The sequence below is a fragment of the Bos indicus genome, chromosome 15 (genome assembly GCF_029378745.1).
Source record: "Bos indicus isolate NIAB-ARS_2022 breed Sahiwal x Tharparkar chromosome 15, NIAB-ARS_B.indTharparkar_mat_pri_1.0, whole genome shotgun sequence".
Taxonomy (NCBI): domain Eukaryota; kingdom Metazoa; phylum Chordata; class Mammalia; order Artiodactyla; family Bovidae; genus Bos; species Bos indicus.
In genome coordinates, this window is record NC_091774.1 from 77478291 (window position 1) to 77492810 (window position 14520).

General features: G+C 39.2%; 1 protein-coding gene and 1 pseudogene across 2 annotated transcripts in view; one reads left to right on the plus strand and one right to left on the minus strand.

Moving 5' to 3' along the window:
* Positions 1–14520, plus strand: part of CSTPP1 (centriolar satellite-associated tubulin polyglutamylase complex regulator 1) — a 209210-nt gene that overhangs the window by 113255 nt on the left and 81435 nt on the right. The window lies entirely within an intron of this gene.
* Positions 10604–10673, minus strand: LOC139176205 (U6 spliceosomal RNA; annotated as a pseudogene).

Genomic DNA, 14520 nt, shown 5'->3' on the forward strand with positions numbered 1-14520 from the left:
GGATTAAATTAGATGGCTTCAATCTTCTCAATAAAATAGGTTGTCTGCTTAGAGTGGAGGGGTGGGAGCAAAGGGTTAGTTTAGAAATTTGAGAATGGAAAATGTCTGGGGCAGCTGCTGTAAGGAATGCAATACAAAGTTCAAAGGAGATGACTGAAAGGATTACCCAGTAGCCATGAGCATCCAGTCGAAGTTGGATTGTATGAATTTGTAATAAAGCCAATCAGTATGGTTTCTGGACTTCCTTCAAGAACACTGTATCTCCAAAAATTGTATAGGCCATCATCTTGGCTAGGGAAGGGCTTCCTATGAGTGTCTTAGGAGACATGCTGCTGCTGCTGCTGCTGCTGCTAAGTTGCTTCAGTCGTGTCCGACTCTGTGCGACCCCATAGACGGCAGCCCACCAGGCTCTGCCGTCTCTGGGATTCTCAAGGCAAGAACACTGGAGTGGGTTGCCATTTCCTTCTCCAATGCATGAAAGTGAAAAGTGAAAGTGAAGTCACTCAGTCGCGTCCGACTCTGTGCGACCCCATGGACTACAGCCTACCAGGCTCCTCCGTCCATGGGATTTTCCAGGCAAGAGTACTGGAGTGGGGTGCCATTGCCTTCTCCACTTAGGAGACATCCCAGGGTTCAAAACCTTCAGAAAAATCCTTGCTCAAGAAAAGTTACTGCTCAGGAGTACCAAAGAGCAGGTTTGCTTGTGGGTCATGCAGGGGTCTTCTGGAGAGAATCATGGGCAACAAAAAGCAAGGTATTCAAGAGACTTAAGAGAAACAGGGCAGCTTGGTATCGAAAAGATCTATAGCTGCATGGATATCTAGACACAAATCTGGGGGTGGGAGCATGTAGGAGAACATCTGGAGTCAGATGAAAGAAGAAAGTGACATCATGTGAGATTACCCTGTAGGCTACCTAGCCGGATGGAAGAACTAGATGAAGCATTCTTGATACATATCATAAAACTGGCCTGAGTCAGGAGAGCATGGCGACCGGGATTTCAAACATCAAGACATAAGTTCCAAGCCACATTCAGCAAATAAGCAATATACTTGATTGATTCTTTTTATCTCCTGTTTATGTTTTTCTGATCATTAAGGAAACACTTGCCTATTATAGAAATGTAGTAGTACAGCAAAGTATAATGAAGCAGAAAAATGATTACTTATAAATCCACTACTGACAGCATTCACCATTAATATATTTGCTAATTATTTCTAGGTTTTTTTTTTTTTTTGTGCTTAAACAATAGAATTTTATTTTCTCACAGTCTGAAGACTCAGAGTCCAAATCAGGGTGTCAGCAGGTTTGATTGCTCCTGAGGCCTCTCTCCTTGGTCTAATATTTTTTATACATTGTTTCTACATAGTAGAGATTATGCTGAATAACATTTGTATACCCAGTTGGGTTTTTTTAATATAGAAGCTTTTCCTCATGTCTGTTTCTCATATATCTCATACATATCTTCATAAAGATCTGAATTTTTTTAATTTTAAATCTTTGATTTGCCTTCATATTATGTCCCTCTCTCAAAAGGAAGAAATATGAGATAGGAGTTCTAGCTGTAATTATAAAAACAAGTTCACTATTTACTGTTTGCTATCAAACAGTAAATTTACGCAGCTTCTCTGGTGGCTTGAATCCACCTCCCAGTGCAGTGACGTGGGTTCGATCTCTGGTCCAGGAAGATCCCCAGAAGGAAATGGCAACCCATTCCAGTATTCTTGCCTGGAAAATCCCATGGACAGAGGAGCCTGCTGGGCTATAGCTCATGGGGTCGCAAAAGAGTTGGACGTGACTTAGTGAATACAAAACAACAACAACAAATAATTATTTACATTTTTCTAAAGATACCAGTCAATACTACTAAGCAGGACATAAAAAGGAATGAATTTGAGGCAGTTCTAGTGAGGTAGATGAAACTAGAGCCTGTTATACAGAGTGGAGTTAAGTCAGAAAGAGAAAAACAATATCATATATTAACACATATATGTGGAATCTAGAAAAATGGTACTGATGAGCCTATTTGCAGGGCACCAATAGAGATGCAGACATAGAGAACAGCAGGGGAAGGAGAGGGCGGGATGAACTGAGAGGAGCATTGAAGCGTATGTATTACCATGTATATAAAACAGATTGTTGTTGTTCACCCGCCAGGTTGGTCCAACTCTTTGTGAGCCCATGGACTGCAGCACGCCAGGGTTCCTGGTCCTCCTTCACTAATTCCTGGAGTTTGCTCAAACTCGTGTCCATTGAGTCGATGATGCCATCCAACCATCTCGTCCTCTTTCAGCCCCTTCTTCTCTTGCCTCAATCTTTCCCAGCAGCAGGGTCTTTTCCAATGAGTTGGCTCTTCGCATTTGGTGGCCAAATTATTGGAGCTTTAGTTTCAGCATCAGGCCTTCCAATGACTATTCAGGGTTGATTTCCTTTAGGATTGACTGGTTTGATCTCCTTGCAGTCCAAGGGACTCTCAAGAGTCTTCTCCAGCACCACAGTTCGAAAGTTTCAATTCTTCCATCAGATCAGATCAGTCGCTCAGTCGTGTCCGACTCTTTGCAACCCCGTGAATCCCAGCACGCCAGGCCTCCCTGTCCATCACCAACTCCCAGAGTTCACTCAGACTCACGTCCATCGAGTCACTGATGCCATCCAGCCATCTCATCCTCTCTCGTCCCCTTCTCTTGCCCCCAATCCCTCCCAGCATCAGAGTCTTTTCCAATGAGTCAACTCTTCGCATGAAGTGGCCAAAGGACTGGAGTTTCAGCTTTAGCATCGTTCCTTCCAAAGAAATCCCAGGGCTAATCTCCTTCAGAATGGACTGGTTGGATCTCCTTGCAGTCCAAGGGACTCTCAAGAGTCTTCTCCAACACCACAGTTCAAAAGCATCAATTCTTTGGGGCTCAGCCTTCTTCACAGTCCAACTCTCACATCCATACATGACCACAGGAAAAACCATAGCCTTGACTAGATGAACCTTTGTTGGCAAAGTAATGTCTCTGCTTTTGAATATGCTATCTAGGTTGGTCATAACTTTCCTTCCAAGGAGTAAGCATCTTTTAATTTCATGGCTGCAGTCACCATCTGCAGTGATTTTGGAGCCCCTGAAAAATAAAGTCTGACACTGTTTCCACTGTTTCCCCATCTATTTCCCATGAAGTGGTGGGACCAGATGCCATGATCTTCGTTTTCTGAATGTTGAGCTTTAAGCCAATTTTTTCACTCTCCACTTTCACCTTCATCAAGAGACTTTTTAGTTCCTCTTCACTTTCTGCCATAAGGGTGGTGTCATCTGCATATCTGAGGTTATTGATATTTCTCCCAGCAATCTTGATTCCAGCTTGTGCTTCTTCCAGCCCAGCGTTTCTCATGATGTACTCTGCATATAAGTTAAATAAGCAGGGTGACAATATACAGCCTTGACATACTCCTTTTCCTATTTGGAACCAGTCTGTTATTCCATGTCCAGTTCTAACTGTTGCTTCCTGACCTGCATACAAATTTCTCAAGAGCCAGTGGTAATTTGCTGCATCTTGCAGGAAGCTTAGCCCAGTGCTCTGTGACAACCTAGAGGGGTGGGATGGGGTGGGAGAGAGGTTCAACAGGGTGGTGACATTTGTATACCTATGGCTGATTCATGTTGATATATGGCAGAAAGCTACACAAGATTGTATCCTCCACTTAGTGCTTGCTTCTGCAGCACATATACTAAACAATTATCCTCCAATTACAAATAAAATTTTTAAAAAGGAAAAAAGATAATAGCCCTCTAACAAAACTGTATCTTTAGAAGAAGAGGTGATACATTTCCATTGTTCAATTATAAACAGGAATCTTGTGTCACTAAATTTAAGAGGATTTAGGAAAATTTACTTTCTTGTTAAAAAAAAATAATATTAGGCAGGAGAAAGAAATAAAAGACATAAAAATTTTAAAGAAGGAAAAATTACATTATTTGCAGGCAATACAGCTGCTTACTTGGAAAGCCAAAGACAACCAAACTGAAATCTATTATAAACATTATGAAGGGGACTTCCCTGGTGATCCAGGGTGGTTTAGAATCTGCCTTCCGACACAGGGGACACAGGTTCAGTCCTTGGTCAGGGAACTAAGATCCCACATGTCCTGGGACAACTAAACCCAAGCACCGCAACTCTGAGCCCACATACTGCAATGAAGATCCTGTGTGCCCCAGCTAAGATCTGATGCAGCCAAATAAACGAACAAACCAAAAAAATTTATGAAGATTCAGCAAGGTGGCTGGACAAAATATACTAAAACCAACCATTTATTTTAAAAATAATAGCCTTTATATAGTCAAACAAGAAGAAAAGTCCCTTCCTCTAGCAAAAGAAGATAAAATACCTAGGAATAAACCAACAAGAATATGCAAGAACTGTATGAAAGAAGCCTTAAAACCTCACTGAAGAACTCAAAAAGAAAACTTGGGCATATGGAAAGGCATACTCTGTTCTTAGAAAGACTTAACCATCATAAAGCTATCAGTTCTCCCTAATTTAATTTATAATTACCATGATCTCAGAAGAATACCAAGAGGATTTAATTTTGTTTGCTTATGTTTTGTGAGACATGCTGATTGTAAAGTTTATACAGGAAAACTAAATAGGCTAGAATAACCAGGACTATCTTGAGAAAGAAAAAGAATAATAGAGTAGTAGCTCCTTCCAGATATTAGAAGCTATTCTAAGGCTATAATAATTCTACTAATAATAACTAAGGCAAAACACTGTGTGCCAGGTACTGTTTTAAGCACTTTTGAGATAATTCATTTAATCCTCACAACAGCCCAAGGAGATTAACTTGCTCAAGCTCACAGAGTTAATGAGTGGCAGAGGTTGAACTTAAACTCGGGGTACTCTGGCTCCAGTGTACATGCTCTTCATAACCATGCCATACAAACATTCATCACTAGAACATGAATAGGTAAGTGAAAAATCAGTGAACCAGATTTTGAAGTCTAGAAATTGACCCAAATATGAAATGGAGTTAACCTGTGTTGGAGAAGGGAGGACATTTAAAATCAATGAGCATAATTGTTCGCCATCTTTTAAAAAGTGAAGTTGGATTCCTTCCTCACACCTTACATGAAAATAAATTTACAGATGGATCAAAAATGTCAGTGTGAAAAAATGAAACCACGGGGCTTCCCTGGTGGCTCAGTGGTAAAGAATCCGCCTGCCAATGCATGAGACATGGGTTCGATCCCTGATATGGGAAGACCCCACGTGCCTCAGAGCAATTAGGCCCATGCGCCACAATTATTAAGCCTGTGCTCTACAGCCTGGGAGCTGTAGTACCGAGCTCACGTGCTGCAACTGCTGAGACCCACGTGCCTAGAACCTGTACTCTGCAACAGGGGAAGCCCCCCAGTGAGAAGCCAGCACACCATAAGGAGAGAGGAGCCCCTGCTCTCCACAACTAGAGAGGGCCCTAGCAGCAATGAAGACCCAGCACAGCCCAAAATAAGTAAATTAAAAAAATTTTTAAGTTAAAAGGAATATAACTCTTTTTTTTAAATATTGAATCTATAAACATGCTCAAAGAAACCACAGGAAAATACTTTTATAGTTTAATAGAAGGAAAAGCCTTTCTTAATATGACTGACAAAAAAACCATCAAAGCCATAAAAGATTGGTATATTTCATTAAATTAAAAAGGTAGAAAATCTGCTTGACCAAAAAATTCTGTAAATAAGATAAAAGATTAACAACAAGCAAGGAGAAGTATTTGTAACATATCATAAGTGAAGGGCTAATTTCCTTACATACAGAGTTCCTAAAAATCAATAATAAAAGTTCTAAAAATTCAGTAGAATATTAAATGAAGAAAACAAAATTCACAGCAAAGAATGGTAAAAGTGATTCCTTAAAAAATATTTAATAATAGCTTGATTGAAATATAACTCACATGCCATACAATTATCTTATTTAAAGCATGCAAGTCAATGGTTTTTAGTATATTCACAGAGTTGTGCAACAATTACCACAATCAGTTTTAGAGCATTTTCATCACCCCCTCACCCTCAGAAGAAACCGTAATCAGAAGGAACTCTAATTACTAATTAGCCCTGCTTCCACCAGTCACGGACCTACTTCCAGCCCGAGGCAGCCACTAGTCTACTTTCTGTCTCTGGATTTGCCTGCTCTGGCATTTCATATAGAAGGACCCATACGTATGTGAACTTCTGTGTCTGGTTTCTTTCACTCAGAATAGAATTTTCAAGGTTCATCCATGTTGTTTCATGTATCATATCCATACTTTAGTTCTTTTTTATGGCCAAATAGTATTTCATTGTATGGGTATACAGTTGATATTTATCTACTCACCCATTGACAGACATTTGGGTTGTTTCTATGGTTTTGGCCATTATGAATAATATGCTGTGAATATTTGTGTGGAAGTTTTTGTGTGAACATAGCTTTCACTGGGCTTCCCAGGTGGCGCTAGTGGTAAAGAACCCTCCTGCCAGTGCAGGAGACATAAGAAAGGTGGGTTCAGTCCCTGGGTCAGGAAAATCCCCTGCAGGAGGGCATGGCAACCCACTCCAGTATTCTTGCCTGGAGAATCGCATGCACAGAAGAGTCTGGCCGGCTACAGTCCACAGGGTCACAGAGTTGGACGCAACTGAAGCAGCTGAGCATGCAAACACACACGATTTCTCTTCTCTTAGATGTATAGCTGGCAGCGGGATGCTGGATCATATGACAACCCTACGTTTCACTTTTTAAGGAACCGTTTGCCTGCCTGTGCGTTCGTGCTAAGTCACCGCAATCCTGTCCAACTGCTTGCAGCTCTATGGACTGTAGCCCGCTAGGCTCCTCTGTGCATGGGATTCTCCAGGCAAGAATACTGGAGTGGGTTGCCAAGTAGATTGCCATGCCCTCCTCCAGGGGATTTTCCCAACCCAGGGATCAAACCCATGTCTCCTGTGGCTCCCGCATTGCAGGTGGATTCTTTACTGCTTAGCCACCTGGCAAGACTGCCTGCCTACTAAAGTGGCTACACCATTTTACATTCCCACCAATGTATGAGAGTTGCCATTTCTCCACATTCTTGCCAGCACTTGTCTTTTTCTTTTTTTTTTAAATATAGTTGATGTACTGTATTATGTTAGTTTCTGGTATACTACATACTGATTTGACGTTTGCATCCATTATGAAGTAATCGTCATGGTAAGTCTGGTATCCATTTGGCCCCATACAAAGTTATTATGATATTACTGACCATATTCCTTATGCTGTATGTTACATCCTTGTGGCTTATTTATTTTTTAACTGGAATTTTGCACGTCTTAATCCCCTTCACCTCTTTTGTCCCCCCACCCATTTGTTCTCTGTGTCTATGAGACTTTTCATTTTGTTTTGTTTGTTAGATTCCAAGTATAAGTGAGATCACATAGTATTTTTTCTTTCTCTGTCTAATTTATTTCACTTAGTGTAAAACTCTCTAGATTCATCAGTGTTCTTTCAGATGGCAAGATTTCTTTTTTATGGCTGAGTAATATTCCATTTGGAGAAGGCAATGGCACCCCACTCCAGTACTCTTGCCTGGAAAATCCCATGGATGGAGGAGCCTGGTGGGCTGCAGTCCATGGGGTCGCTGAGGGTCGGACATGACTTGAGCGACTTCACTTTCACTTTTCACTTTCATGCATTGGAGAAGGAAATGGCAACCCACTCCAGTGTTCTTGCCTGGAGAATCCCAGGGACGGGGGAGCCTGGTGGGCTGCTGTCTCTGGGGTCGCACAGAGTCGGACTCGACTGAAGCGACTTAGCAGCAGGAATATTCCATTACATGTATGTATGCCACATCTTTATCCATTCGTCTATCAGTGGACACAGGTTGCCTCCATATCTTGTCTGTTGTAAATAATGCTGCAGTGAACACATATATTGCTGTGCAGATATGTTTTTGAAATAGCATTTTTGTTTTCTTTGGGTAAATATCTAGAAGAAATTCATGGATCATATGTTAGTACTGTTTTTAATTTCTTAAGGACCCTCCATACTGTTTCTCATAGTGGTTGCACCAATATGCCATTGCCCCAGTAGTGCGCAAGCAGTCCCTTTTCCCCACATCTGTGTTGTCTTTTTTGATGATAGCCATCCTGACAGGTGTGAGGTGATACCTCATGTGGTTTTTATTTACATTTCTCTGATGATTAGTGATGTTGCACATTTTCATCTGTCGGCCATCTATGTCTTCTTTGGAAAAATGTCTGAGTCTTCTGCCCCTTTTAAATTGGATTATTTGGCGTTTTGCTATTGAGTTGTTTGAGTTCCCCGTACATATTGACTATTAACCCCTTATCAGATACATGACTTACAGATATTTTCTCCCATTATTAGGTTGCCTTTTCTTTCTTCTTCTTCTTTTTTTTTGATCATGCTTTGTGGCATGCAGTATCTGAATTCCACTATCAGGCATCAAACTTGTGCCCCTGCAGTGGAAGCATGGAGTTCGAGTCACCAGGCCAACAGGGAATGCTGCTTTTTCACTCTATTAGTTGTTTCTTTTGCTGTGCAGAAGCTTTTCAGTTTGATATCGCTCTTGTTTATTTTTGCTTTTGTTGCATAAGCTTTTGGTATCATATACCCAGAAAAATTGGTGCCAAGATCAAGATCAAGGATGTTTTCCCTTATGCTTTCTTCTAGGAGAAGAAGAAAGTTTCAGGTCTTACATTAGCCTCCTTTAAACCATTGTGAGTTATTTTTTGTGTGTGGTGTAAAATAGAGGTCCGATTTAATTATTTTGCATTTGAGTGTCCAATTTTCCCAGCACCATTTATTGAAGAGACTATTCTTTCTTAGCTATCTTGCCAAATGTTAGTTGACTGAACACGTGGGCTTATTTCTGGGTTCTCGAGTTTGTGCCGTTGCTCTACATGTCTGTTCTGATGCCAGTACCGTACAGTCTTGATTACTTTAGCTTCGTAGTATTGTTTAAAGTCAAGACGTGTCATGCCTCCTGCTTTATTCTTCCTTCTCAGAATTGCTTTAGTTCTTCAGGGTCTTTTGTGGTTTCATATGAATTTTAAGATTGTTTTTCTATTTTTTCTGTGAAAAGTGCCATTGGAATTTTGATAAGGATTACGTTGAATCTATATATGGCTTCAGGTAGTATGAGCATTTTAACATTATTGATTCTTGCAGTTGGTGAACATGGATATCTTTGCATTTGTTTGTGTCTTCAATTTCTTTGATCAAACTCTTGCAGCTTTCAGTGTACATATCCCTCACTTCCTTGAATGAATTTATTCCTAAGTATTTTATTGTTTTGGATGCTACTGTGAATGGGATTGTTTTCTTAATTTCTTTTTCAGGTAGTTTGTTGTTAGTGTATTAAAATGCAACTGATTTTTGTATGTTGGTTTTGTGTCCTATAACTTTACTGGATTTGATTTATTAATTCTAACAGTTTAGGGATTAGATTGGAGTTTTTAAGATTTTCTATATATAAGATCATATCATCTACAAACAGAGATAGTTTTACTTCCTTCTTTCTGATATGGATGCTTTTTATTTCATTTTCTTGCCCAATTGCTCTGGTTAAAAATTGCAGTACTGTGTTGAACAGGGATGGTGAGAATAGGCACCCTTGTCTTGTTCCTGATCTTTAGAGGGAGAGCGTTCAACCTTTCACCACTGAATACGGAATAAGCAGTGGATGTGTCCTGTACAGTCTTTATTTGGTTGAGGTACTTTCCTTCTATATCCAATTTGTTCAGTTTTCAATCATGAAAGGAAGATGAATTTTGTGGATATATGTTTTTATTTCTCTTGCATAAATCAGATCAGATCAGATCAGTCGTTCAGTCGTGTCCAACTCTTTGCAACCCCATGAATCGCAGTTGTCCATCACCAACTCCTGGAGTTCACTCAGACTCACATCCATCGAGTCACTGATGCCATCCAGCCATCTCATCCTCTGTCGTCCCCTTCTCCTCCTGCCCCCAGTCCCTCCCAGCATCAGAGTCTTTTCCAGTGAGTCAACTCTTCGCATGAGGTGGCCAAAGTACTGGAGTTTCAGCTTTAGCATCATTCCTTCCAAAGAAATCCCAGGGCTGATCTCCTTCAGAATGGACTGGTTGGATTTCCTTGCAGTCCAAGGGACTCTCAAGAGTCTTCTCCAACACCACAGTTCAAAAGCATCAATTCTTCAGCACTCAGCCTTCTTCACAGTCCAACTCTCACATCCATACGTGACCACAGGAAAAACCATAGCCTTGACTAGACGAACCTTTGTTGGCAAAGTAATATCTCTGCTTTTGAATATGCTATCTAGGTTGGTCATAACTTTCCTTCCAAGGAGTAAGCGTCTTTTATTCTCTTGCATAAATATCTAAGGGTAAAATCACTAACAAACTGTTTTCCACATTGGTTGTACTGTTTTATACTCCTATCAGCAATGTCTGAAAATTTCAGTTGTTACACATCCTTGCTAATATTTGGTGTTGTCAATCTTTTTTCCCCCAACTTTGAGATATAATTGGCATGTAACATTCTGCAGGTCTAACGTGTACTATGCAATGATTCGATATATGTATATATTGTGAAATGATTACCACAGTACAGTCATTTTTTAAAATATGGAACGTTTCACAAGCTTGTATGTCATCCTTGCACAGGGCCCATGCTAATCTCTCTGTGTGTGCTCTTTCGCTCAGTCATGTCCAATTCTTTGTGACCCCAGGGATGTAGCCAGCCAGGCTCCTCTGTGCATGGAATTTTCCAGGCAAGAATACTGGAACGGGTTGCCATTTCCTACTCTAGGGAATCTTCCTGACTCAAGAATCAAACCCATGTCTCTTGTGTCTCCTGCATTGGCAGGTGGGAAGCTCCAGTTGGCTCAGTGTTGTAAAGAATCTCTGTATTGTGCCAGTTTTAATATATGTTCTTCTGAAGCAAGCAGTCATTTTCTTTAACTTCTTATTTTATATTGGAGTATAGTCGATTCGCAATGCTGTGATAGTTTCAGGTGGACAGCAAAGGACTCAGCCCTATACATACATGTAGCCATTCTTCCCCAAACTCCCCTCGATTCAGGCAAGCATAGGCTTTAATTTCAGCCTTTCTAATGGGTCTGAAGTAGCCTTTCCAGTGTCTTATTGTGGTTTTGATTTGCGTTTTCCTGATGACTAATGATGTTGAACACTTTTTTATTGTTTATTGGCCATTTCCTCTGTGAAATGCCTCTTCACATCTTTTGCCTGTTTTTTATTGGGTTATTTATTATAATCATTAAAACAGTTCTTTATATATTCTGGTTCGCAGTCAGATGTATGTATTATAAATCTCTCTCACTCTTTGGCTTATTTATTTCCTTAATGAAGTCTTTTATAGAGCAGAAGTTTGAAGTCTATTTTCTGAATTTTTTCTTTTATGGTTAGGTCTTTTGGGTCCACTCTAAAAAAATCTTTGCCTTAAATACGTTTACAACACTATTACTCTACATTTTCTTCTAAAAGCTTGAGAAATTTACTTTTACGTTTAGATATATAATCCATCTTGAATTAATTTTTGTGTGTGGTTTGAAGTTGAGATCAGGATTTTTTGTTTTGTTTTTTTTCCATATGGATAGCTAGCTGTTTATTTCAGCACCACTCTTTGAAAGACTGTACCTTTCCCACTTAATTTTTTTGGTTTGTTTGTAAAAGAAATCCGTTTATACAAGTGTGGGTGTATTTCTGGATTCTCTATTTTGTTTCATTGATCTACTTGTTGAACTTTAGTCTTGATTACAACAGAAAGGTACCGTCTTTAATGTCTCTCAGCAATACTTTATAGTGTTTAATATACAGATCTTATACATTGTATTAAATCAATTTATATATTTCAAGTTTTGTGCTACTATTTAAGTAGCATTATTTTTAAAATCTATTTTCTTTACAACTGTTCATTGCAAGAACTTAGAAATATAATTGCTTTTTGTATATTTCTCATATCTTGAGACTTTGCTAAATTCACTTATTAGTTCCATAGCTTTTTTGTAGATTCCTTAGAATCTTCTACAGGCAAAATCATGTCATATGCCAATTAGGGGCACTTTTATTTCTTCCTTTCAGGTCTCTGTAGGTTATTTTTCTCTTTTTTTCTTTATTGCCAGAGTAGGACCTCATTACAATGTTGAGCAGAAGTGGTGAGAGCAGATATCTTTGCTTTGTTCCCAATCATGGCAGAAGAGTTATCAGTGTTTCAGATTAAATATGAGGCTTTTTGTCAATGTCCTTTATTATGCTGAGGAAGTTTACTTTTATTCTTAGTTTGCTGAGAATTTTTTAAATTTAATTTAATTGTTTTAATTGAAGGATAATTGCTTTACAGAATTTTGTTGTTTTCTGCCAAATATTAACATGAATCATCCATAGGTATACATATACTGAGAATTTTTATTGTGAATTGGTATTCAATTTTTTATTGTTTTTCTGCATCTATTGAGATAATATATGATTTCCCCTTTATGCTATTAATGTGAATAAATCTACCTTAGCCATGATTTATTATTATATATACATATATATATATAATTGGATTCCTTTTACTAACATTTTGTTAATGATTTTCAGCTCTCTGCATAATGTATTTTAGTCTGTAGTTTTCTTTTCTTGTAATATCTGTCTGGTGTGAGTCTCAGGATTATGCTGGTCTCATAAAATGAGTTTGAAAGTATTTCCTCTGTTTTTAATATATCTTTTTTTGGGGGTGGTGGGGGATGGTTCCAATCCAATTTTATTACAAAAACAGGCAGGAGCCCAAGTTTGCTGACCCCTGGAATCTATCAAAATATCTTACTGCTTCTCCTACTAGCTATTAAACATGCTCAAGCCTCTTCCCATCTCGTTGCAGCTTCTCCTTTGTCTTTGGACATGGGATGTCTTTTTTTGATGGGTTCCAGGGTCCTCCTGTTGATGGTTGTTCAACTGCTATGCAATTTCAGTGCTCTCACAGGAGGAGATGAGCGCTCATCCTTCTACTCTGCCATCTTGAACAAATCTCAGTAATATATCTTTTTTAAATGTCTCTTTTTCTAGGAAGACTTTTCTGAACTTTTAAATAAGATTTAATATGCTTCTTATAAGCTCTTTTCCTAACATTTTTCATACATATAAATGTTTACTTAAATTCTGTCTTCCTCATTAGACTTAAGCTTCATTAGAACGTTTTTATGTCTTTCTTATCCCTGGGCTAGCATCTAGCAAAGTGCCTTGTTCAGAGTTCAGTTGGCCCTTGAACAACATGGGTTTGAACTGTGCGAATTCTTTTCAATAAATATATTGGAAATTTTTTTATAGATTTGCAACAATTTGGAAAAGCTCACAGATAAACTGTGTAGCCTAGAAATATCTTAAAAAAAAATTAAGTTAGATATGTCATAAATGCCAAATAAATGTAGATGATAGTCTATTTTATCATTTGCTACCATGCATATGTGCTAAATCATTTCAGTCATGTCCAACTCTGTGCAACCCTGTGGACTATATAGCCTGCCAAGCTTCCCTGTCCATAGGATTCTCCAGGCAAGAATACTGGAGTAGGTTGCCATGCCCTCCTCCAGGGGACCCTCCTGACCCGCAGATCAAACCCGTGTCTCATGTCTCCTGCACTGGCTGACAGGTTCTTTACCACTAATGCCACCTGGGAAGCCCAGTTGAATATCACCATGACAAGTGAAAGTGAAAGTCGCTCAGTCGTGACCAGCTCTTTTCAACCCCATGGACTATACAGTCCATGAAATTCTCCAGGCCAGAATACTGGAGTGTGTAGCCTTTCCCTTCTCCAGGGGATCTTCCCAACCCAGGGATCGAACCCAGGTCTCATGCATTACAGGTGGATTCTTTACCATCTGAGCCACAAGGGAAACCCATAAAAATAGTCAAATAAAAAGTTTATAAAAACTTATGCACATACCTACATAGCATCATTTGTGGTCTAGAGAAATATAAACAAACATAAAGATGCAATATTAAATCATAACTGTATAAAATTAACTCTAGTACTCACTGTATTACTGTAATAATTTTGTAGAGACCCCCTGTTGCTATTGCAGTGAGCTCAAGCATCGTGAGTATCCACTTAGAACGCCATGTGACACTAACTATTTCCACCTGGGCAGTTCATAGCTCCAGTACTGCTTATCACGTTAAAAGTGATCCCCTGCAGATCTCATGTATTTTTCATCACATTTAGTGCAATATTGTAAACCTTGGAAGACACCATTGGACCCATATGAAGAGCCACTTGTGATGCTGGAAGTGCTGCTAAGAAGCAGAGAAAAGTCATGACATGACAAGAAAAAGCTGAATTGCTTGAGATGTACCATAGATTGCAGTCTGCAGCTGTGATTGCCCACCATTTCAAGATAAATGAATCCAATGTAAGGACCATTCTTTAAAAAAAAAAACACTTCTTCTGTGTGAGTCATTGCTGCAGTTAGGTCAGCAGGCGCAGGAACCTTGCACTTTTTGAGAAATATTGAATATTTCTCTTTTTATCTCTTTGA